This window comes from Protopterus annectens, chromosome 2.part0, assembly GCF_019279795.1.
Source record: "Protopterus annectens isolate FY-2018-M chromosome 2.part0, PAN1.0, whole genome shotgun sequence".
NCBI classification, from domain to species: domain Eukaryota; kingdom Metazoa; phylum Chordata; order Ceratodontiformes; family Protopteridae; genus Protopterus; species Protopterus annectens.
Window position 1 is genome coordinate 75,885,880 of NC_056728.1, and position 27,918 is coordinate 75,913,797.

The 27,918-nt window shown below is 42.8% G+C and overlaps 1 long non-coding RNA gene across 1 annotated transcript in view; it reads right to left on the reverse strand.

Annotated features, from left to right (window-relative positions):
• The window catches only part of LOC122792968, a 763,898-nt gene that overhangs the window by 179,750 nt on the left and 556,230 nt on the right, over window positions 1–27,918 (reverse strand). Inside the window, exon 3 of the long non-coding RNA XR_006363434.1 lies at window positions 20,842–20,909. This is a non-coding gene — a long non-coding RNA (uncharacterized LOC122792968). The remainder of the gene's footprint in view (window positions 1–20,841; window positions 20,910–27,918) is intronic.

A 27,918-nucleotide genomic window follows, 5' to 3' on the forward strand; every position in this document is an offset into this window, starting at 1 on the left:
CTGATCCCAATTTATGGGATGTGACATTAGATTAAGTGTTTCGTAGACTTCTTAGTAGAGGGTATTCAGCAGAAATATTGTCAGGCATTAAAAACAGATTATGTGGTAGAAGGAAAATAAGAAATGAGTTTAGCAAACCACACACAGCTGTTGAAAAGGAGGAGAAATTATTTTTTGTTTCAAAGTACTCAGATTTCTCTCAAACAATAGAGAAGACTGTTAAACAGTTTTGGAGTGTGGTTTGTGAAGACATGACTGTGGGTAGTTTCTCTTATAGCAGATTCAGTAACTTGAAGGAGTTATTAAACAAAAAGTTGGAATATTCTATTGATGGAGGAAATGTTGGAATGGAAAGATGTGGTAGGTGTTCTGTATGTCATATGGTTAGAAATTTAGATGGAAGGAAAATCAATGGGAAGAAATATAGGGCGTTTGAGAAATTTAATTGTTTGTCACAGGGGGTGGATTATGTCTTGGGTTGCGATTGTCCTCAACCGTTGTGGTATATTGGTCAAACTACCAGAAAGATTAAAGTTCGCATTTTAGAACATTTGGGAGATATGAGAAGGGAGAATTTGGATAGTCCTATGGCTTCTCATTTTGTTAAGGTTCATAATAGTAACACTGAAGGATTTATTTTCAGTGTTTCAGCCAGACCACATTTTGAGGCTGGCAATTTTAAGGCAGAACATAACAAGTTAGAACATAAGCTGATTCTCAGCTATCACACTTTCTATCCGGGGGCATGAATTTAGATGTTGGTTTACCTTTGTCAAATATTATATGATGTTTTATGAAATTTATATTTGCACTTTTACAATTTGCATTATGTGAACTTGCATTTTGTATCATATTAATTTATATTTTGATAATGTCTTGCATTTTGAGAGAGTTTTGCATTTTGATATTATGTATTTAAAATATTTAGCATTATGAAATGCTGTTTTGTTTATAATATCATAAGTTTGAAGTAGCTCTTATACATTATATTATATTTATATATTAGAATGCATTTATTTACTCATTCATCTATGTTGCATGTTTTGTTCTTGGACATCAGATAATGTGAATTTTTATTGTTAAATTATCATCAAGTTCAAGTGGCAGATTTATGGGCACTTTTTGTGAAAATGGAACTTTTACATCTGCCTGAATATTTTGTGTTTTAAAGCAGTTAAGGCAAGTTCAAGAAATAGTTTCAATTAAATATATAATAATTAATTGGTTAATAGATTAATGAGTTCATGTGTTTGTATTTAAGGAGATGGGTTTGTTTGATGTATTGTCCCATTGAAGGTGAATTGCTGAGGTACCAGGATATGTGAATTAAAGCGTTTGACTTTCCATCTCTGTGGTTGGCGTTTATTTTCTGCTACGTGTTGGAGTATTTTTGTGACAAGTTTCTTCATTTTGGTGTTTTATTAAGGATTGCACACAGAACCTGCACAGCCTTACTTGCAATTACAAACTAATGCAGGACTGCAGACAGAGCCTGCACAGCCTTACTCGCACCTACAAACTAATGCAGGACTGCACACAGAGCCTGCACAGTCTTAAACGCACCTACAAACTAATGCAGGACTGCAAACAGAACCTGCACAGCCTTACTCACACTTACAAACTAATGCAGGACTGCACACAGAGCCTGCACAGACTTACTCGCACTTACAAACTAATGCAGGACTGCACACAGAGCCTTCACAGCCTTACTCGCACTTACAAACTAATGCAGGACTGCACACAGAGCCTGCACAGCCTTACTCGAACTTACAAACTAATGCAGGACTGCACACAGAGCCTGCACAGCCTTACTCATACCTACAAACTAATGCAGGACTGCACACAGAGCCTGCACAGCCTTTCTCGTACTTACAAACTAATGCAGGACTGCACACAGAGCCTGCACAGTCTTACTCACACTTAAAAACTAATGCAGGATTGCACACAGAACCTGCACAGCCTCACTCGCACCTACAAACTAATGCAGGCCTGCACAGCCTTACTCACACTTACAAACTAATGCAGAACTGCACACAGAGCCTGCACAGCCTTACTCGCACCTACAAACTAATGCAGGACTGCACACAGAGACTGCACAACCTTACTTACACTTACAAACTAATGCAGGACTGCACACAGAGCCTGCAGAGCCTTACTCGCACTTACAAACTAATGCAGGACTGCACACAGTGCCTGCACAGCCTTACTCACACGTACAAATTAATGCAGGACTGCACACAGAGCCTGCACAGCCTTACTCGCACCTACAAACTAATGCAGGACTGCACACACAGCCTGCACAGTGTTACTTGCACCTACAAACTAATGCAAGACTGCATACAGAGCCTGCACAGCCTTTCTCACACTTACAAACTAATGCAGGACTGCACACAGAGCCTGCACAGTCTTACTCACTTACAAACTAATGCAGGACTGCACACAGAGCCTGCACAGCCTTACTTGCACTTACAAACTAATGCAGGACTGCACACAGAGCCTGCACAGCCTTACTCGCACTTACTAATGCAGGGCTGCACAAAGAGCCTGCACAGCCTTACTCGCACTTACAAACTAATGCAGGACTGCACACAGAGCCTGCACAGCCTTACTCACACTTACAAACTGATGCAGGACTGCACACAGAGCCTGCACAGCCTTACTAGCCCTTACAAACTAATGCAGGATTGCACACAGAGCCTGCACTGACTTACTCGCACCTACAAACTAATGCAGGACTGGACACAGAACCTGCACAGCTTTACTTGCACTTACAAACTAATGCAGGACTGCACACAGAGCCTGGACAGCCTTACTCGCACCTACAAACTAATGCAGGACGGCACACAGAGCCAGCACAGCCTTACTCATACTTACAAACAAATGCAGGACTGCACACAGCACCGGCACAGCCTTACTCGCACCTACAAACTAATGCAGGACTGCACACAGAGCCTGAACAGCCTTACTCACACTTACAAACTGATGCAGGACTGCACACAGAGCCTGCACAGCCTTACTCGCACTTACAAACTAATGCAGGACTGCACACAGAGCCTGCACAGTCTTACTCGCACTTACAGACTAATGCAGGACTGCACACAGAGCCTGCACAGCCATACTTCACTACAAACTAATGCAGGACTGCACACAGAGCCTGCACAGCCTTACTCGCACCTACAAACTAATGCAGGACTGCACACAGAGCCTGCACAGCCTTACTCGCAATTACAAACTAATGCAGGACTGCACACAGAGCCTGCACAGCCTTTCTCATACTTACAAACTAATGCAGGACTGCACAGTCTTACTCACACTTACAAACTAATGCAGGACTGCACACAGAGCCAGCACAGCCTTACTCGAACTTACAAACTAATGCAGGACTGCACACAGAGCCTGTACAACCTTACTTGCACCTACAAACTAATTAAGGACTGCACACAGAGCCTGCACAGCCTTACTCGCAATTACAAACTAATGCAGGACTGCACATAGAGCCTGCACAGCCTTACTCACACTTACAAACTAATGCAGGACTGCACACAGAGCCTGCACAGCCTTACTAGCACCTACAAACTAATGCAGGACTGCACACAGAGCCTGCACAGCCTTACTAGCACCTACAAACTAATGCAGGACTGCACACAGAGCCTGTACAACCTTACTTGCACCTACAAACTAATTAAGGACTGCACACAGAGCCTGCACAGCCTTACTCACACTTACAAACTAATGCAGGACTGCACACAGAGCCTGCACAGCCTTACTAGCACCTACAAACTAATGCAGGACTGCACACAGAGCCTGCACAGCCTTACTAGCACCTACAAACTAATGCAGGACTGCACACAGAGCCTGCACAGCCTTACTCACACTTACAAACTAATGCAGGACTGCACACAGAGCCTGCACAGCCTTACTTGCACCTACAAACTAATGCAGGACTGCACACAGAGCCTGCACAGCCTTACTCGCACCTACAAACTAATGCAGGACTGCACACAGAGCCTGCACAGCCTTACTTGCACCTACAAACTAATGCAGGACTGCACACACAGCCTGCACAGCGTTACTTGCACCTACAAACTAATGCAGGACTGCACACAGAGCCTGCACAGTCTTACTCGCACTTACAAACTAATGCAGTTTGATGTTTTAATGCAGGACTTAAGTACAAATCCAGATGGGCTTCATTTCGTGTTTGAATGTTCCAGACTAAAAATTTCATTTTTGGATGTTGAATTTTCTGTTGGGGAGGATTATAAGGTACAATTTAGACCTTTTAGGAAACCAACTTCGGTGAATAATTTCCTACATGCAAGTAGTATGCATCCTCCCCATTTAATCAATGCATTGCCTGAACAGAAATTTAAAAGAATTTTAAGAAACACTTCTGATCCCAATTTATGGGATGAGACATTAGATGAAGTGTTTCGTAGACTTCTTAGTAGAGGGTATTCAGCAGAAATATTGTCAGGCATTAAAAACAGATTATGTGGTAGAAGGAAAATAAGAAATGAGTTTAGCAAACCACACACAGCTGTTGAAAAGGAGGAGAAATTATTTTTTGTTTCAAAGTACTCAGATTTCTCTCAAACAATAGAGAAGACTGTTAAACAGTTTTGGAGTGTGGTTTGTGAAGACATGACTGTGGGTAGTTTCTCTTATAGCAGATTCAGTAACTTGAAGGAGTTATTAAACAAAAAGTTGGAATATTCTATTGATGGAGGAAATGTTGGAATGGAAAGATGTGGTAGGTGTTCTGTATGTCATATGGTTAGAAATTTAGATGGAAGGAAAATCAATGGGAAGAAATATAGGGCGTTTGAGAAATTTAATTGTTTGTCACAGGGGGTGGATTATGTCTTGGGTTGCGATTGTCCTCAACCGTTGTGGTATATTGGTCAAACTACCAGAAAGATTAAAGTTCGCATTTTAGAACATTTGGGAGATATGAGAAGGGAGAATTTGGATAGTCCTATGGCTTCTCATTTTGTTAAGGTTCATAATAGTAACACTGAAGGATTTATTTTCAGTGTTTCAGCCAGACCACATTTTGAGGCTGGCAATTTTAAGGCAGAACATAACAAGTTAGAACATAAGCTGATTCTCAGCTATCACACTTTCTATCCGGGGCATGAATTTAGATGTTGGTTTACCTTTGTCAAATATTATATGATGTTTTATGAAATTTATATTTGCACTTTTACAATTTGCATTATGTGAACTTGCATTTTGTATCATATGAATTTATATTTTGATAATGTCTTGCATTTTGAGAGAGTTTTGCATTTTGATATTATGTATTTAAAATATTTAGCATTATGAAATGCTGTTTTGTTTATAATATCATAAGTTTGAAGTAGCTCTTATACATTATATTATATTTATATATTAGAATGCATTTATTTACTCATTCATCTATGTTGCATGTTTTGTTCTTGGACATCAAATAATGTGAATTTTTATTGTTAAATTATCATCAAGTTCAAGTGGCAGATTTATAGGCACTTTTTGTGAAAATGGAACTTTTACATCTGCCTGAATATTTTGTGTTTGAAAGCAGTTAAGGCAAGTTCAAGAAATAGTTTCAATTAAATATTTAATAATTAATTCGTTAATAGATTAATGAGTTCATATGTTTGTATTTAAGGAGATGGGTTTGTTTGATGTATTGTCCCAATGAAGGCGAATTGCTGAGGTATCAGGATATGTGAATTAAAGCGTTTGACTTTCCATCTCTATGGTTGGCGTTTATTTTCTGCTACGTGTTGAAGTATTTTTGTGACAAGTTTCTTCATTTTGGTGTTTTATTAAGGACTGCACACAAAACCTGCACAGTCTTAAACGCAATTACAAACTAATGCAGGACTGCACATAGAGCCTGCACAGCCGTACTCGCACTTACAAACTAATGCAGGACTGCACACAGAGCCTGCACAGTCTTAAACGCACCTACAAACTAATGCAGGACTGCACACAGAACCTGCACAGCCTTACACACACTTACAAACTAATGCAGGACTGCACACAGAGCCTGCACAGCCTTACTCGCACTTACAAACTAATGCAGGACTGAACACAGAGCCTTCACAGCCTTACTCGCACTTACAAACTAATGCAGGACTGCACACAGAGCCTGCACAGCCTTACTCGAACTTACAAACTAATGCAGGACTGCACACAGAGCCTGCACAGCCTTACTCATACCTACAAACTAATGCAGGACTGCACACAGAGCCTGCACAGCCTTTCGTGCACAAACTAATGCAGGACTGCACACAGAGCCTGCACAGTCTTACTCACACTTAAAAACTAATGCAGGATTGCACACAGAACCTGCACAGCCTCACTCGTACCTACAAACTAATGCAGGCCTGCACAGCCTTACTCACACTTACAAACTAATGCAGAACTGCACACAGAGCCTGCACAGCCTTACTCGCACCTACAAACTAATGCAGGACTGCACACAGAGACTGCACAACCTTACTTACACTTACAAACTAATGCAGGACTGCACACAGAGCCTGCAGAGCCTTACTCGCACTTACAAACTAATGCAGGACTGCACACAGTGCCTGCACAGCCTTACTCACACGTACAAATTAATGCAGGACTGCACACAGAGCCTGCACAGCCTTACTCGCACCTACAAACTAATGCAGGACTGCACACACAGCCTGCACAGTGTTACTTGCACCTACAAACTAATGCAAGACTGCATACAGAGCCTGCACAGCCTTTCTCACACTTACAAACTAATGCAGGACTGCACACAGAGCCTGCACAGTCTTACTCGCACTTACAAACTAATGCAGGACTGCACGCAGAGCCTGCACAGCCTTACTTGCACTTACAAACTAATGCAGGACTGCACACAGAGCCTGCACAGCCTTACTCGCACTTACTAATGCAGGGCTGCACAAAGAGCCTGCACAGCCTTACTCGCACTTACAAACTAATGCAGGACTGCACACAGAGCCTGCACAGCCTTACTTGCACTTACAAAGTAATGCAGGACTGCACACAGAGCCTGCACAGCCTTACTAGCCCTTACAAACTAATGCAGGATTGCACACAGAGCCTGCACTGACTTACTCGCACCTACAAACTAATGCAGGACTGGACACAGAACCTGCACAGCTTTACTTGCACTTACAAACTAATGCAGGACTGCACACAGAGCCTGGACAGCCTTACTCGCACCTACAAACTAATGCAGGACGGCACACAGAGCCAGCACAGCCTTACTCATACTTACAAACTAGTGCAGGACTGCACTCAGAACCTACACAGCCTTACTCGCACCTACAAACTAATTAAGGTCTGCACACAGAGCCTGCACAGCCTTACTTGCAATTACAAACTAATGCAGGACTGCACACAGAGACTGCACAGCCTTACTCACACCTACAAACTAATGCAGGACTGCACACAGAGCCTGCACAGCCTTATTCGCAATTACAAACTAATGCAAGACTGCACACTGAGCCTGCACAGCCTTACTTGCACCTACAAACTAATGCAGGACTGCACACAGAGCCTGTGGAGCCTTACTCGCAATTACAAACTAATGCAGGACTGCACACAGAGCCTGCACAGCCTTTCTCGTACTTACAAACTAATGCAGGACTGCACAGAGAGCCTGCACAGCCTTAATCGCACCTACAAACCAATGCAGGACTGCACACAGAGCCTGCACAGCCTTTCTCACACTTACAAACTAATGCAGGCCTGCACAGCCTTACTCACACATACAAACTAATGCAGGACTGCACACAGAGCCTGTACAGCCTTACTCGCACCTACAAACTAATGCAGGACAGCACACAGAGCCTGCACAGCCTTTACTCGCACTTACAAACTAATGCAGGACTGCACACAGAGCCTACACAGCCTTACTCGTACCTACAAACTAATGCAGGACTGCACACAGAGCCTGCACAGCCTTACTCACACTTACAATCTAAGGCAGGATGGCACACAGAGCCTGCACAGCCTTACTCGCACCTACAAACTAATGCAGTACTGCACACAGAGCCTGCACAGCCTTACTCCCAATTACAAAGCAATGCAGGACTGCACACAGAGCCTGCACAGCCTTACTCACAGTTACAAACTAATGCAGGGCTGCACACAGAGCCTGCACAGCCTTTCTCGTACTTACAAACTAATGCAGGACTGCACAGAGAGCCTGCACAGCCTTAATCGCACCTACAAACCAATGCAGGACTGCACACAGAGCCTGCACAGCCTTTCTCACACTTACAAACTAATGCAGGCCTGCACAGCCTTACTCACACATACAAACTAATGCAGGACTGCACACAGAGCCTGTACAGCCTTACTCGCACCTACAAACTAATGCAGGACAGCACACAGAGCCTGCACAGCCTTTACTTACAAACTAATGCAGGACTGCACACAGAGCCTACACAGCCTTACTGTGCCTACAAACTAATGCAGGACTGCACACAGAGCCTGCACAGCCTTACTCACACTTACAATCTAAGGCAGGATGGCACACAGAACCTGCACAGCCTTACTCGCACCTACAAACTAATGCAGTACTGCACACAGAGCCTGCACAGCCTTACTCCCAATTACAAAGCAATGCAGGACTGCACACAGAGCCTGCACAGCCTTACTCACAGTTACAAACTAATGCAGGGCTGCACACAGAGCCTGCACAGCCTTACTCACACTTACAAACTAATGCAGGACTGCACACAGAGCCTGTACAGCCTTACACGCACCTACAAACTAATGCAGGACTGCACACAGAGCCTGCACAGCCTTACTCACACTTACAAACTAATGCAGGACTGCACACAGAGCCTGCACAGTCTTAAACGCACCTACAAACTAATGTAGGACTGCACACAGAACCTGCACAGCCTTACACACACTTACAAACTAATGCAGGACTGCACACAGAGCCTGCACAGCCTTACTCGCAATTACAAACTAATGGAGGACTGCACACAGAGCCTGCACAGCCTTACTCACACTTACAAACTAAGGCAGGATGGCCACAGAGCCTGCACAGCCTTACTCGCACCTACAAACTAATTCAGTACTGCACACAGAGCCTGCACAGCCTTACTCGCAATTACAAAGCAATGCAGGACTGCACACAGAGCCTGTACAGCCTTACTCACAGTTACAAACTAATGCAGGGCTGCACTCAGAGCCTTCACAGCCTTACTCACACTTACAAACTAATGCAGGACTGCACACAGAGCCTGCACAGCCTTACACGCACCTACAAACTAATGCAGGACTGCACACAGAGTCTGCACAGCCTTATTCGCAATTACAAACTAATGCAGGAATGCACACAGAGCTTGCACAGCCTTACTCGCACCTACAAACTAATGCAGGACTGCACACAGAGCCTGCACAGCCTTACTCGCAATTACAAACTAATGCAGGACTGCACACAGAGCCTGCACAGCCATTCTCGCACTTACAAACAAATGCAGGACTGCACACAGAGACAACACATCCTTACTCGAACTTACAAACTAATGCAGGACTGCACACAGAGCCTGCACAGCCTTACTCACACTTACAAACTAATGCAGGACTGCACACAGAGCCTGCACAGCCTTAGTCGCACCTACAAACTAATGCAGGACTGCACACAGAGCTTGCACAGCCTTTCTCACACTTACAAACTAATGCAGGACTGCACACAGAGCCTGCACAGCTTTACTCACACTTACAAACTAATGCAGGCCTGCACACAGAGCCTGGACAGCCTTACTCACACATACAAATTAATGGAGAACTGCCCACAGAGCTTGCACAGCCTTACTTACAAACTAATGCAGGACTGCACACAGAGCCTGCACAGCCTTACTTGCACTTACAAACTAATGCAGGACTGCACACAGAGCCTGCACAGCCTTGCTCGCACCTACAAACTAATGCAGGACTGCACACAGAGCCTGTACAGCCCTACCTACTCACACTTACAAACTAATGCAGGACTGCACACAGAGCCAGTACAACCTTACTCGCACTTACAAACTAATGCAGGACAGCACACAGAGCCAGCACAGCCTTACTCACACTTACAAACTAATGCAGGACTGCACACAGAGCCTACACAGCCTTACTAGTACCTACAAACTAATGCAGGACTGCACACAGAGCCTGCGCAGCCTTACTCACACTTACAAACTAATGCAGGATGGCACACAGAGCCTGCACAGCCTTACTCGCACCTACAAACTAATGCAGTACTGCACACAGAGCCTGCACAGCCTTACTCGCAATTACAAAGTAATGCAGGACTGCAAACAGGGCCTGCACAGCCTTACTCACAGTTACAAACTAATGCAGGGCTGCACACAGAGCCTGCACATCCTTACTCACACTTACAAACTAATGCAGGACTGCACACAGAGCCTGCACAGCCTTACTCGTACCTACAAACTAGTGCAGGACTGCACAGAGAGCCTGCACAGCCTTTCTCAAACTTACAAACTAATGCAGGACTGCACACAGAGCCTGAACAGCATTACTCGCACCTACAAACTAATGCAGGACTGCACAAAGCGCCTGCACAGCCTTACTCGCACCTACAATCTAATGCAGGACTACACACAGAGCCTGCACAGCCTTACTCCCACTTACAAACTGATGCAGGACTGCACACAGAGCCTGCACAGCCTTACTCGCACTTATAAACTAATGCAGGACTGCACACAGAGCCTGCATAGTCTTACTTGCACTTACAAAGTAATGCAGGACTGCACACAGAGCCTGCACAGCCTTAGTTGAACTTACAAACTAATGCAGGACTGCACAGAGAGCCTGCCCAGCCATACTCGTACCTACAAACTAATGCAGGACTGCACACAGAGCCTGCACAGCCTTACTAGCCCTTACAAACTAATGCAGGATTGCACACAGAGCCTGCACTGACTTAGTCGCACCTACAAACTAATGCAGGACTGGACACAGAACCTGCACAGCTTTACTTGCACTTACAAACTAATGCAGGACTGCACACAGAGCCTGGACAGCCTTACTCGCACCTACAAACTAATGCAGGACGGCACACAGAGCCAGCACAGCCTTACTCATACTTACAAACTAATGCAGGACTGCACTCAGAGCCTACACAGCCTTACTCACACCTACAAACTAATTAAGGTCTGCACACAGAGCCTGCACAGCCTTACTTGCAATTACAAACTAATGCAGGACTGCACACAGAGTCTGCACAGCCTTACTCACACCTACAAACTAATGCAGGACTGCACACAGAGCCTGCACAGCCTTATTCGCAATTACAAACTAATGCAAGACTGCACACTGAGCCTGCACAGCCTTACTTGCACCTACAAACTAATGCAGGACTGCACACAGAGCCTGTGGAGCCTTACTCGCAATTACAAACTAATGCAGGACTGCACACAGAGCCTGCACAGCCTTTCTCGTACTTACAAACTAATGCAGGACTGCACAGAGAGCCTGCACAGCCTTAATCGCACCTACAAACCAATGCAGGACTGCACACAGAGCCTGCACAGCCTTTCTCACACTTACAAACTAATGCAGGCCTGCACAGCCTTACTCACACATACAAACTAATGCAGGACTGCACACAGAGCCTGTACAGCCTTACTCGCACTTACAAACTAATGCAGGACTGCACACAGAGCCTACACAGCCTTACTCGTACCTACAAACTAATGCAGGACTGCACACAGAGCCTGCACAGCCTTACTCACACTTACAATCTAAGGCAGGATGGCACACAGAGCCTGCACAGCCTTACTCGCACCTACAAACTAATGCAGTACTGAACACAGAGCCTGCACAGCCTTACTCCCAATTACAAAGCAATGCAGGACTGCACACAGAGCCTGCACAGCCTTACTCACAGTTACAAACTAATGCAGGGCTGCACACAGAGCCTGCACAGCCTTACTCACACTTACAAACTAATGCAGGACTGCACACAGAGCCTGTACAGCCTTACACGCACCTACAAACTAATGCAGGACTGCACACAGAGCCTGCACAGCCTTACTCACACTTACAAACTAATGCAGGACTGCACACAGAGCCTGCACAGTCTTAAACGCACCTACAAACTAATGTAGGACTGCACACAGAACCTGCACAGCCTTACACACACTTACAAACTAATGCAGGACTGCACACAGAGCCTGCACAGCCTTACTCGCAATTACAAACTAATGGAGGACTGCACACAGAGCCTGCACAGCCTTACTCACACTTACAAACTAAGGCAGGATGGCCACAGAGCCTGCACAGCCTTACTCGCACCTACAAACTAATTCAGTACTGCACACACAGCCTGCACAGCCTTACTCGCAATTATAAAGCAATGCAGGACTGCACACAGAGCCTGTACAGCCTTACTCACAGTTACAAACTAATGCAGGGCTGCACTCAGAGCCTTCACAGCCTTACTCACACTTACAAACTAATGCAGGACTGCACACAGAGCCTGCACAGCCTTACACGCACCTACAAACTAATGCAGGACTGCACACAGAGTCTGCACAGCCTTATTCGCAATTACAAACTAATGCAGGAATGCACACAGAGCTTGCACAGCCTTACTCGCACCTACAAACTAATGCAGGACTGCACACAGAGCCTGCACAGCCTTACTCGCAATTACAAACTAATGCAGGATTGCACACAGAGCCTGAACAGCCTTTCTCGCACTTACAAACAAATGCAGGACTGCACACAGAGACAACACATCCTTACTCGAACTTACAAACTAATGCAGGACTGCACACAGAGCCTGCACAGCCTTACTCACACTTACAAACTAATGCAGGACTGCACACAGAGCCTGCACAGCCTTAGTCGCACCTACAAACTAATGCAGGACTGCACACAGAGCCTGCACAGCCTTTCTCACACTTACAAACTAATGCAGGACTGCACACAGAGCCTGCACAGCTTTACTCACACTTACAAACTAATGCAGGCCTGCACACAGAGCCTGGACAGCCTTACTCACACATACAAATTAATGGAGAACTGCCCACAGAGCTTGCACAGCCTTACTCGCACTTACAAACTAATGCAGGACTGCACACAGAGCCTGCACAGCCTTACTTGCACTTACAAACTAATGCAGGACTGCACACAGAGCCTGTGCAGCCCTACCTACTCACACTTACACACTAATGCAGGACTGCACACAGAGCCAGTACAACCTTACTCGCACCTACAAACTAATGCAGGACAGCACACAGAGCCAGCACAGCCTTACTCACACTTACAAACTAATGCAGGACTGCACACAGAGCCTACACAGCCTTACTAGTACCTACAAACTAATGCAGGACTGCACACAGAGCCTGCGCAGCCTTACTCACACTTACAAACTAATGCAGGATGGCACACAGAGCCTGCACAGCCTTACTCGCACCTACAAACTAATGCAGTACTGCACACAGAGCCTGCACAGCCTTACTCGCAATTACAAAGTAATGCAGGACTGCAAACAGGGCCTGCACAGCCTTACTCACAGTTACAAACTAATGCAGGGCTGCACACAGAGCCTGCACATCCTTACTCACACTTACAAACTAATGCAGGACTGCACACAGAGCCTGCACAGCCTTACTCGTACCTACAAACTAGTGCAGGACTGCACAGAGAGCCTGCACAGCCTTTCTCAAACTTACAAACTAATGCAGGACTGCACACAGAGCCTGAACAGCATTACTCGCACCTACAAACTAATGCAGGACTGCACAAAGCGCCTGTACAGCCTTACTCGCACCTACAATCTAATGCAGGACTACACATAGAGCCTGCACAGCCTTACTCCCACTTACAAACTGATGCAGGACTGCACACAGAGCCTGCACAGCCTTACTCGCACTTATAAACTAATGCAGGACTGCACACAGAGCCTGCATAGTCTTACTTGCACTTACAAAGTAATGCAGGACTGCACACAGAGCCTGCACAGCCTTACTTGAACTTACAAACTAATGCAGGACTGCACAGAGAGCCTGCCCAGCCATACTCGTACCTACAAACTAATGCAGGACTGCACACAGAGCCTGCACAGCCTTACTCACACTTACAAACTGATGCAGGACTGCACACAGAGCCTGCACAGCCTTACTCGCACTTATAATCTAATGCAGGACTGCACACAGAGCCTGCACAGCCTTACTCGCACCTACAAACTAATGCAGGACTGCACACAGAGAATGCACAGCCTTACTCACACTTACAAACTAATGCAGGACTGCACACAGAGCCTGCACAGCCTTACTTGCACCTACAAACTAATGCAGGACTGCACACAGAGCCTGCACAGCCTTACTCCCAATTACAAACTAATGCAGGACTGCACACAGAGCCTGCACAGCCTTACTCGCACCTACAAACTAATGCAGGACTGCACACAGTGCCTGCACAGCCTTACTCACACTTACAAACTAATGCAGGACTGCACACAGAACCTGCACAGCCTTACTCGCACCTACAATCTAATGTAGGGCTGCACACACAGCCTGCACAGCGTTACTTGCACCTACAAACTAATGCAGGACTGTACACAGAGCCTGCACAGCCTTTCTCGCACTTACAAACTAATGCAGGACTGCACACAGAGCCTGCACAGTCTTACTCGCACTTACAAACTAATGCAGTTTGATGTTTTCATGCAGGACTTAAATATGAATCCACATGGGCTCATACTTACAAACTAATGCAGGACTGCACAGTCTTACTCACACTTACAAACTAATGCAGGACTGCACACAGAGCCAGCACAGCCTTACTCGAACTTACAAACTAATGCAGGACTGCACACAGAGCCTGCACAGCCTTACTCACACTTACAAACTAATGCAGGACTGCACACAGAGCCTGCACAGCCTTACTTGCACCTACAAACTAATGCAGGACTGCACACAGAGCCTGCACAGCCTTACTCCCACTTACAAACTAATGCAGGACTGCACACAGAGCCTGCACAGCCTTACTCGCACCTACAAACTAATGCAGGACTGCACACAGTGCCTGCACAGCCTTACTCACACTTACAATCTAATGCAGGACTGCACACAGAACCTGCACAGCCTTACTCGCACCTACAATCTAATGTAGGGCTGCACACACAGCCTGCACAGCGTTACTTGCTCCTACAAACTAATGCAGGACTGCACACAGAGCCTGCACAGCCTTACTCGCACCTACAAACCAATGCACGACTGCACACAGTGCCTGCACAGCCTTACTCACACTTACAAACTAATGCAGGACTGCACACAGAGCCTGCACAGCCTTACTCGCACCTACAAACTAATGCAGGACTGCACACAGAGCCTGCACAGCCTTACTCGCAATTACAAACTAATGCAGGACTGCACACAGAGCCTGCACAGTCTTACTCACACTTACAAACTAATGCAGGACTGCACACAGAGCCTGGACAGCCTTTCTCACACTTGCAAACTAATGCAGGACTGCACACAGAGCCTGCACAGCTTTACTCACACTTGCAAACTAATGCAGGACTGCACACAGAGCCTGGACAGCCTTTCTCACAGTTACAAACTAATGCAGGACTGCACACAGAGCCTGCACATCCTTACTCGTACCTACAAACTAATGCAGAACTGCACACAGAGCTTGCACAGCCTTACTCACACTTACAAACTAATGCAGGACTGCACACATTGCCTGCACAGCCTTACTCGCATCTAAAAACTAATGCAGGACTGCACACAGAGCCTGTACAGCCTTACTCGCAATTACAAACTAATGCAGGACTGCATACAGAACCTGCACAGCCTTACTCACACTTACAAACTAATGCAGTACTGCACACAGAGCTTGCACAGCCTTACTCTCACTTACAAACTAATGCAGGACTGCACACAGAACCTACACAGCCTTACTCGCACTTACAAACTAATGCAGGACTGCACACAGAGCCTGCACAGCCTTATTTGAACTTACAAACTAATGCAGGACTGCACAGAGAGCCTGCCCAGCCATACTCGTACCTACAAACTAATGCAGGACTGCACACAGAGCCTGCACAGCCTTACTCACACTTACAATCTAATGCAGGACTGCACACAGAGCCTGCACAGCCTTACTCGCACCTACAAACTAATGCAGGACTGCACACACAGCCTGCAAAGCCTTACTTACACTTACAAACTAATGCAGGACTGCACACAGAGCCTGCACAGCCTTACTCGCACCTACAAACTAATGCAGGATTGCACACAGAGCCTGCACAGCCTTACTCCCACTTACAAACTAATGCAGGACGGCACAGAGAGCCTGCACAGCCTTACTCGCACCTACAAACTAATGCAGGACTGCACACAGAGCCTGCACAGCCTTACTCACACTTACAAACTAATGCAGGACTGCACACAGAGCCTGCACAGCCTTACTCACACTTACAAACTAATGCAGGACTGCACACAGAGCCTGCACAGCCTTACTCACACTTACAAACTAATGCAGGACTGCACACAGAGCCTGCACAGCCTTACTCGCACTTACAAACTAATGCAGGACTGCACACAGAGCCTGCACAGCCTTACTCACTTACAAACTAATGCAGGACTGCACACAGAGCCTGCACAGCCTTACTCACACTTACAAACTAATGCAGGACTGCACACAGAGCCTGCACAGCCTTACTCGCACTTACAAACTAATGCAGGACTGCACACAGAGCCTGCACAGCCTTACTCGTACCTACAAACTAATGCAGGACTGCACACAGAGCCTGCACAGCCTTACTCACACTTACAAACTAATGCAGGACTGCACACAGAGCCTGCACAGCCTTACTCACACTTACAAACTAATGCAGGACTGCACACAGAGCCTGCACAGCCTTACTCACACTTACAAACTAATGCAGGACTGCACACAGAGCCTGCACAGCCTTACTCACACTTACAAACTAATGCAGGACTGCACACAGAGCCTGCACAGCCTTACTCACACTTACAAACTAATGCAGGACTGCACACAGAGCCTGCACAGCCTTACTCACACTTACAAACTAATGCAGGACTGCACACAGAGCCTGCACAGCCTTACTCACACTTACAAACTAATGCAGGACTGCACACAGAGCCTGCACAGCCTTACTCACACTTACAAACTAATGCAGGACTGCACACAGAGCCTGCACAGCCTTACATGCACTTACAAACTAATGCAGGACTGCACAGAGAGCCTGCACAGCCTTACTGGCACCTACAAACTAATGCAGGACTGCACACAGAGCCTGCACAGCCTTACTCACACTTACAAACTAATGCAGGACTGCACACAGAGCCTGCACAGCCTTACTCGCACCTACAAACTAATGCATGACAGCACACAGAGCCTGCACAGCCTTACTCGCACTTACAATCTAATGTAGGAGTGCACACAGAGCCTACACAGCCTTACTTGTACCTAGAAACTAATGCAGGACTGCACACAGAGCCTGCACAGCCTTACTCACACTTACAAACTAATGCAGGACTGCACACAGTGCCTGCACAGCCTTACTCGCACCTACAAACTAATGCAGGCCTGCACACAGAGCCTGCACAGCCTTACTCGCAATTACAAACTAATAATGCAGGACTGCACACAGAGCCTGCACAGCCTTACCCACAGTTACAAACTAATGCAGGACTGCACACAGAGCCTGAACAGCCTTACTCACACTTACAAACTAATGCAGGACTGCACACAGAGCCTGCACAGCCTTACTCGCACCTACAAACTAATGCAGGACTGTACACAGAGCCTGCACAGCCTTACTCGCACTTACAAACTAATGCAGGACTGCACACAGAGCCTGCACAGCCTTACTCACACTTACAAACTAATGCAGGACTGCACACAGAGCCTGCACAGTCTTGCTTGCACTTACAAACTAATGCAGGACTGCACACAGAGCCTGGACAGCCTTACTCGCACCTACAAACTAATGCAGGACTGCACACAGAACCTGCACAGCCTTACTCGCACTTACAAACTAATGCAGGACTGCACACAGAGCCTGCACAGCCTTACCTGCACTTACAAACTAATGCAGGACTGCACACAGAGCCTGCACAGCCTTACTTGCACTTACAAACTAATGCAGGACTGCACAGCCTTACTCACACTTACAAATTAATGCAGGACTGCACACAGAGCCTGCACAGCATTACTTGCACCTAGAAACTAATGCAGGACTGCACATAGAGCCTGCAAAGCCTTACTCGTACCTACAAACTAATGCAGGACTGCACACAGAGCCTGCACAGATTTACTCACACTTACAAACTAATGCAGGACTGCACACAGAGCCTGCACAGCCTTACTCACACTTACAAACTAATGCAGGACTGCACACAGAGCCTGCACAACCTTACTCGCACTTACAAACTAATGCAGGACTGCACACAGCGCCTGCATAGCCTTATTCGCACTTACTAATGCAGGGCTGCACAGAGAGCCTGCAAGCCTTACTCACACTTACAAACTAATGCAGGACTGCACACAGAGCCTGCACAGCCTTACTCGCACTTACAAACTAATGCAGGACTGCACACAGATCCTGCACTGCCTTACTCGCACTTACAAACTAATGCAGGACTGCACACAGATCCTGCACAGCCTTACTCACACTTACAAACTAATGCAGGACTGCACACAGAGCCTGCACAGCCTTACTCACACCTACAAACTAATGTAGGACTGCACACACAGCCTGCACAGCCTTACTCATTATACAGAAGTTCTAACTGGTTCCATATTTGTTGATTTATGTATATGGGTCAGTTTGTTACATTTTGTTAGTGAATGAACAAAAAAATCAACCGCCACATCTGACACCAGCCATTAAAAAAATAGAACAAAAAAAACAAGCACCAAAAATGCAGAATGATAACTGAAACAATTTTAGCAAGCAATAATGCATTATCATTAATACACACCCGGGGGGGGGGGGGCATTATTGCACTTAGAAAATTGGCTCTCTGTAAATGTGGTGTGTTTTACTTGCTTGTTTATTTTGTAAGTACTGGTATTATTTTTTTTTATACATTTTTAATGTAAAATATTTCCTTCTCCTAATGTTTCAAACTTGCTGGAGTATATCTTAATGGTGTTGGGAGGAAGCATTTTACATCAAATATATATACAAATTAATATCGTTGTTAAAAAAATAATAAGCTAGTAAAACACAACAATTTTACATAGAGCCCATTGTCTCTCTCATGCACACACATACATAGTCTCTTCTGCTTACACACACACACACACACACACACACACACACACACACACACACACACAGAATTTGTTTTGCCATAAACAGTCTCTCTCTCTCTCTCTTGTTGTTTTGCATTTTAAGCTCACTAAACAGCATAACCGCTGCTTAACGAGTGTAAAACAATGGCAGCCATTTTTTTGCAGTCTGAGGTCCACGGCAACTTGATATGCTGCCGTGAAGTGGTGGACTCGTTTGTCAGTGGGCATTACTTGTAGAGTAATACCCTGCTGGAGAACGTTCCTTTTCCAGTCAGGGTGTTGATGTACAGTTTGCCCATTCTCTAATATGCTTTAATGCTTTCATCCAACACACTGTTCATAGGACTTCAGAATAAAATCACTCTAGAACTTTCAGAGTAAATAGGACAATGAAATCACGAGTGAGATTATACGACACTCTCAATGAACAAAATCAATCTGGTGCAAAATACCACTTAAAAGTAACTAAACAGTTACATTTGTGAACTTTTATATATACACTTTTTAACACAAAAAAATCTGAAGATTAAATGTCAAATTTCCAGACCTTAATGAATCAATTATCTGCCTGTCAATGCAGTTAGTTACAGGTAAGTTTCCATCCATTCAAACTTTTAAAATCTTCATCGCCTCATAACACTATACTCATGATCTTGTACATAAAAAAGTTATACAAAACACAATTAAATTTATTTTAAAAACATGCTCTCATTTTTCCATTTTATATCACACATCTTTTACTCTCTTAGATCCTTCTGGATATGAGAGATGTAGATTTTAAAAATAATGGGAAAGGAGGCAGAGTTATTGACAACTACATTTGCAGGCTGATAATTAAAACCAGGAAATTTTGCTTTTTTTAAACAGAAGTTTTAAGAAAATAACCCATTTTATAATTACTTTTATATGGCATTTTTCATGTGATTCTTTTTATGTCACTGTGCTATTTAAATTGAAAGTTCTACTGTGATTGTATTCTGAACTCCTACGTACACAATGTTGAATGAAAGTGCTAATGTAATGTTTGCTGTAATTGCATTATATAGGCATCATATGAGTAAAAAGATTTTAAAGGCTTTATTTAAGGGGCCTTCTGATGTGGGTATAGGTTTAGATCTGTTCTTCTTGGGCCTCAAGCAAATTGTTCATAGTAGTAACCAAAACATAGGTAAAAACTAAAACCCTTTAAAATCTTTCACCCTGGTGTTGTCTTTTGCATTGGACTAAGAATCATGCTGTTTCCTAGTCTGGCCCACTTCATTGTAGTGAAACCCTCTTCATCCATTATGCTTCTAGACATGGCGGGGGTGGGGGTATCATCAGTAACCAAAATGGCTTTTAATCACCTGCAAGACAGCAGCATGTGTTTGCTATGGAAAATTCCTTTAAGACAGGTACAAAACTAGTTGACTTGATGTTTTTTCCATAGCACTTTCTGAAATAAACTTTGTACCATACTTATTTTTACAACAGAAAAATAATCAAAGTAAATGCTTATATGGCAAAGTGAGTGAAATCAAGAATAACTCCATATATACTTACCCGAAGCATGGATTAATCAAATCTGCCATATGGAAAGAAGCATTATTCGAAACAGCTGTGGTAGTTACCTAAAAAAGGAGAAATAACCGTTAAAAATAGAATCTGAAGAAATTAAGATTATTCCAGAAGCTACTCTTGTATATACTGGAGAAAAAGAGCAGAAATGTGCACTGAATATAGAATCTGGAAAAATATATATATAAACATACACATGGAAATCAATTAAAGAAAAAAGAAAAAAATGGGAAAATAAGACAAAGGAAAGCTTTGCCACACAGATATTCAGCATTTTTTGAACATATTAAAACACTCTCTCTCGCTATATATATATATATATATATATATATATATATATATATATATATATGGGTTCCTATGACTTCATCGAACTGTGAAATCACCGACACTCACCTCTTCGACACCAATCCATCGAAGTCCATATCATCGACAATTCCGGTAAGCGATCTTCCCCCTCACAGGACCCATGGTAGCGCTTCTTCCTGTGTTACACTGATTAGGGTTTACGTGATTCCGTATAATGTACCTTGAAAGCGCTACCATGGGTCCTGTGAGGGGGAAGATCGCTTACCGGAATTGTCGATGATATGGACGTCGATGGATTGGTGTCGAAGAGGTGAGTGTCGGTGATTTCACAGTTCGATGAAGTCATAGGAACCCATATATATATATATATATATATATATATATATATATATATATATATATATATGTATGTATGTATATATACATATACACACACCAATATATGGTTTATTATCAATATGTTGAACGTCAAAATAATTTTCATTCAACATATCGAAAGTAAACAGCAAAAATGAAAAAAAACGAACGCAAAAATGAAAAAAAACGAACAGGACACAATGTCGAATCCGCTGATCGAATTCAGTGGATTCGACATTGTTTCTTAACACATCATGTGATATCAATATAGGAGCCAACGTAAACAAAACTCCTATAGCTAACATCACGTTTTTGTAGGGGGCAAGCTCCCCTGTGCCCCACACCTCCCGCTAACTATATATTCCAACTCCGAGATTGCACTACAGTAAAGTCAGGGATGAATTTCCCAAACAGCACTGTACTGCGATCTCTGTGCATTTCTTTGAATTTATATTAGCGAATGTACAGTGCATTCACTAATATAAACATTCGAACATTGAGATGTTCAAGTAGATGAACATTCGAACATCTGTGTTTTGGATTTTCATCTGCGAACATCTCAACGGCACAATTTTGATAGTAAACCCATATTATATATATATATATATATATATACAAACATATATCTATATATATATATATATATATATATATATATATATATATATATATATATATATATATATATATATATATGTATATATATATCTACACACACACACACACACACACACACACACACACACACACACACACACACACACACACACTCGAAGGATTATATCCAAAAAAATCAATAACTCTGAACCACAAAATATGAAAGGGTTGCAAACTGACAAAACAAACTTATTAAATACCTCTTTAAAGTATAAATATATATTTTTTTCACGTCATCAAGCCCTCCATGCACCCTCCATGTGAGGGCAAGACCACTCACCCTTAACATTATATATTCCAACTCCACACTTACACAGACAAAAAGGAAGAAATCTCTGAAGGAATGACATTGCTGGTGCACACATAAAAGGTCCCCAGCACGAATTATCTCTATTTAACCATCCATGAAAACATACAACCTCATGTATGAAACAAAGTAGTCCTCACTAAACTCAGCCATGCACAATATTCCACTCTAAAGACTGTCTGGTCTTCCTGAGTCAGTCATTTGTGATGCTGGAATTTTGTGCTTCGTCATTTAAAGGACTACCACAAACACTTTGCTTAAAGGCATATTTGACCTTTTGAACTGCACTGAAATGTTTTAAAAGATTTTGGATGAGTCCTACTTTAATTACAAAATGAATTCACAATTCATTTTGAAAATCAAATTTATGTTTCACTGCAAGTAAAAGTAAAATAAAGTACTCCTATTTGAAATACTGGAGTGAAAGACAACTGTTAAAAAAGAAAACATATGTATAGTGCATAAAAAATAATGAAAAGTATGCCTTATTATGCTTTAATTTATCCAAGCAATTATGCAGTTACCCCCTTTTTAGGCACCATACCTAACTTTTCTATAGCAGAAATTCTTTCCTTAAAATTAATGTTTGTCTTTCTGCTTTTTCCCGGTAAGGGGTCACCACAGCGCAACTCCGGTCCGCTAATGATTGGCAGTAGATTTTTACGAAACACCGAGGTGCCAGCTCAATGCCCAACCTTCAACGAAGGCATGCCCATTTACAGACGCATGTCTTTCGAAAAGTACCCAACCACGGGGAGGACATGCAGACTCCACACAGAAGGGACTCCTAAGCCAAGCTGAGAATCGAACGGGAGAACCTCTTGCTGTGAGGTAACAACACTACCGCCATACCACCGCGGAATTACTCTTTCCTTAAAATTAATACATACAAAAATGTATACTTTATTGTTATATGCACATCTCCAGGGCACAACATTCCAATTTTTTCAGGAAATATTAGCTTGGGTTTCAGACTCTATGCATAATGAAACAGTCATACTAAGTGACATTAATATAGACTGGCAGTCTCCCTCTCTTCAAGCACCCCGACCAATAACAGAGTTCTGAAAAATAAAAGGCAGCTGTTGCAAGACAAAAGTGACACTTGGTAGGTGGTAAATCCTTTATAAGCAGAAAACTCCAAATCCAGAAAAATACAGACAATATTCATCCAGGATAAAACAATGCAAGTAAACACAGCAATATTAAGTGCTTTCGTCTGGTAGATGACTTCCTCAGAATACAAAATACTGAAATTAGCACCTGTTTAAATACATTGCTTACCCAATCACAAATAAGCTGACTTAATTTCCCTCATTAACAAGGCTGCAAATACTTAATGCAAGCCAAATATAAAACAATAATACATATAAAAAGTTTAAAACATCCCTAAACAGTGTATATAACTAAACAAAAAACATAGATTTTAATTTCAACAGAGAAGATAAAGAAATTCTATCATTTAACCCAGGAGTATGATAAGCATCAAGCCTAATTTGCCATTTGAGTTCTACAAACTCCAAATACTCATTCAAGGGTCCCCCACGAGGTCCCAGATCTACCTGTTCCAATATAAAGAACAGGAAGGAATGAGTAGGTTTACTAACCAAATGATTATATAGTGCATTCTTTTCATTTTTATTTCTGATATCATATAAATGTTGATAAATCCTTAACCTTAGGGCATTCTTAGTTTTACCTACATAGAAACTTCACCTATATTACTGGAACTACAAGTTTTCTTAAGTTTACTATGAATAGCAATGTAGAACTGATTAATTACTTAGATATTACCATCAAGAAAGACTTTGAACACAATTGTTTTGTTTCACAACTATATAGGAAACCTACCTATTCAAATTCACTATTGCATTATACAAGCGCATACCCATTGCACCAGAAAAAAGCCCTAGTTAAGGGCCAATATGTAAGACTGGCCAGAATGGTGTCTGACTTTGCGGATTTTCTTAGTGAATGTGAAACATTAAAAAACATGTTTTGTAAGAGGGGGTACCCTGAAACCTTTGTCATATTTTTAATGAAGTTAAGACTAAAAGAATGAATGGTCATTTTCTTGCACTACTAGGGCAGGTGTCCACCAAAAGTCATAATGACTGTAAACCTTTAAATTTTGGACAGGTGCTTACTCTTACTTACACATCAAATTTTTATGACATTAAAAACATTATTTCCGAATATTGGAAAATATTTGATGTTGACTCCGAATTATCAGGGAAATTTGGTATTGAACCGCAAGTGGTTTACAAAAGAGACACTTCCCTTAAAGGACTGTTTGAAAGGCAAAAATTTGACATCCACAATGGTGGTACCTTTAAGTGTGGGAGGTGTGCCCAATCCCTTATGTTATGGACAGAGAAAAAATCAAGTTCAAAAACTCTGGATATATTTCCAGTTCAAAAAGGATGTACTGTTACACTAAAGGGGTTGTGTAGTTGGCCTTGTGTAGATTCTGTGCAAGTTTCTATGTAGGTAAAACTAAGAATGCCCTAAGGTTAAGGATTTATCAACATTTATATGATATCAGAAACAAAAATGAAAAGAATGCACTATATAAACATTTGGTCAGTGAACATAGCCATTCCTTCCTGTTCTTTATATTGGAACAGGTAGATCTGGGACCCCGTGGGGGGCCCTTGAATGAGTATTTGGAATTTGTAGAACTCAAATGGCAAATTAGGCTTGATGCTTATCATACTCCTGGGTTAAATGATAGAATTTCGTTATCTTCTTTGTTGAAATTAAAATCTATGTTTTTTGTTTAATTATATACACTGTTTAGGGATGTTTTAAACTTTTTATATGTATTATTGTTTTATATTTGGCTTGCATTAAGTATTTGCAGCCTTGTTAATGAGGGAAATTATGTCAACTTATTTGTGATTGGGTAAGCAATGTATTTAAACAGGTGCTAATTTCAGTATTTTGTATTCTGAGGAAGTCATCTACCAGACGAAAGCGCTTAATACTGCTGTGTTTGCTTGCACTGTTTTATCTTGGATGAATATTGTCTGTATTTTTCTGGATTTGGAGTTTTCTGCTTATAAAGGATTTAGCACCTACCAAGCGTCGCTTTTGTCTTGCAACAGCTGCCTTTTATTTTTCATTGTTTGTAAGACTCTACCTGTTTCCAATAACAGAATTCTCTTTGGCTTCAGCCAACTCATCAATTCTCCTAGTAGACAGAGCAAAAATAATGCTCAACAATCCATCCTGGATTGCATACCAGTCTCTAACCCTTCTAACTACTTCTGATCTAGTACACTCTCAGATTGCTTAAGTGACCATTCAGTAACTTATACAGATAGGGCCCCCATACAATTACATAAAGACCATAAATTTAAATCCATCAGCAACCTTACAAAATTCACCCAGGATAGCTTCATTCAAACATTGAACACCATAAACTGGTCCTTTCTTTAATTTCTTCTCCGTAATGAAGCTGTTGAGCAATACAACACACTATTCAAGTATTTTTAATTCTCTTGCCTCACTCCAAACAAAATGTATTAAACATAATCCTGCCCGTTGGCTCATCAAAGCCTGAAAACTACTCATGAAAGAGAGACTGAGTACGGAACATATGGTATAAGAACAAAAATGATAACAATTTATAACTATATAGACAACTTCGTAACCAATTAAAAAAACAAGTCATCTGTGACAAAAAAGTATACCACGTTACTCCTCAAGATATTTACAAACATAACCCCAAACAGTTTTGGACTTCCATCTCATCCCTCCTCAACCCTGCTACTAGAAAGAACACAGCATCTATCCAGAAAGTACTCCACTACAAATTGCTATCAAGTGTAATGATTACGTCACAAAATGCATAATTAAACTCACCCATAGCTCTTTCTGCACACCTCCAACATCACAAACTCACTCTCCAAAACCAATTCAAACATGCTTGACTGTAAATCCTCTCATCCATCTTCACTACCTTCCACTTCCAACCCCTCCCCTTTTTCCTTCCAACCTGTCCCTACATCTCTTATCAAAAAACTACTACTCAAGCTTAAACCATGCTCACCAACTGTAGATAACCTCCCCCCAAAATACCTAAAATTTTCTGCTGATGTCATAGCTTATCCCTATCAGTAGTCTTATTAACAGATCCATAGAAGAATCCCATGTTCCAGACCTATGGAAAAGATCTTACATAGCCCCAATGCATAAAGGTGGCAATTCAAGTGAAGTAACAGATTTCTGACTTATTGCCATACGCTCCCCCTATCCAAAATTCTTGAAAAATGTATTCACCTTCAACTACAACAATACCTCCTCCTACATAATAACCTGATCTCCAATACCCAACATAGCTTCTGACCTGGCCACTATTACCTTTCACTGAAAATATAAATAAAGCAAGAGAAGATGGCAGACTAGTATCACCTTTATTTCTTGACCTCTCGAAAGCTTTTGATATGGTCCCTCACTCTGGACTTCTCTCTAAACTCTCCAATCTGGGCAAATCAGTCCCTGCTATTAAATGGTTTCACAGCTACCTCACTAACAGACAGCAGTCAGTAAAATGGCAAGGGGCTACCTCACCACTGCAGCCTAACACAATAGGAGTCCCACAAGGATCTATTGTTGGACCTCTGCTCTTTATTATCAGTGACCTGCACACAGCCTCTGGACAAGGTACTTATTCAAAACGCAGATGACACCACCATCATTTGCTCTTCTTCCACTCGAACACTACAGCTAAAAACACAGTCTTTCACCTCAGTCTAAATATGATTTATTGCATATAAACTAATACTCAGCCAAACAAAACTAAGCTCCTCCTTTTCACTCCCACATCACTCACCCCGACAAAACATTTGAAATATTTTCTTTAAATGAAACTAAAATTGAAACAGTCCCTGAAACCAAATAACTAGTTGTTGACTATTGATGACAAAGTCATACATTTATTGATGGCAAACTAAAGGTTGACCTGCATGTTCAAAGTTGCGTCAAGAAAACACATCAGGAACTTGGCTTATTATATAGAAATAAGTATTTTCTGAATACTCCTGCTAAAATCACACAAGCCAAATTGTACCACCTACCTTCTCTACTTTACAGAGTCCAAATTCTGAATAACCTACCAACTTTCCTAAAAGCCAAGTTAGAAAGCTGCTATAACAAAGTCACAAAGTTCACACTAAATGCTAAACACTCAGCACATCACTGCAATAATCTACAGTTTATCAACTGGCTTGAACTTCCCAACCTTCTCTCCTACATCCAACTAACAATCACACACAACATTATTCACAACTCTCTGTACTATCCAGCCATCAGTCATTGACTTGACCTGCACATCCCAAACAGAAATCTCAGGTCCAGAGACAAACAGCTCCTCACCATCTCCAAACCTTCCACTTCATCTGGCCAAAGTCTCTACTCCTACTCTGTTG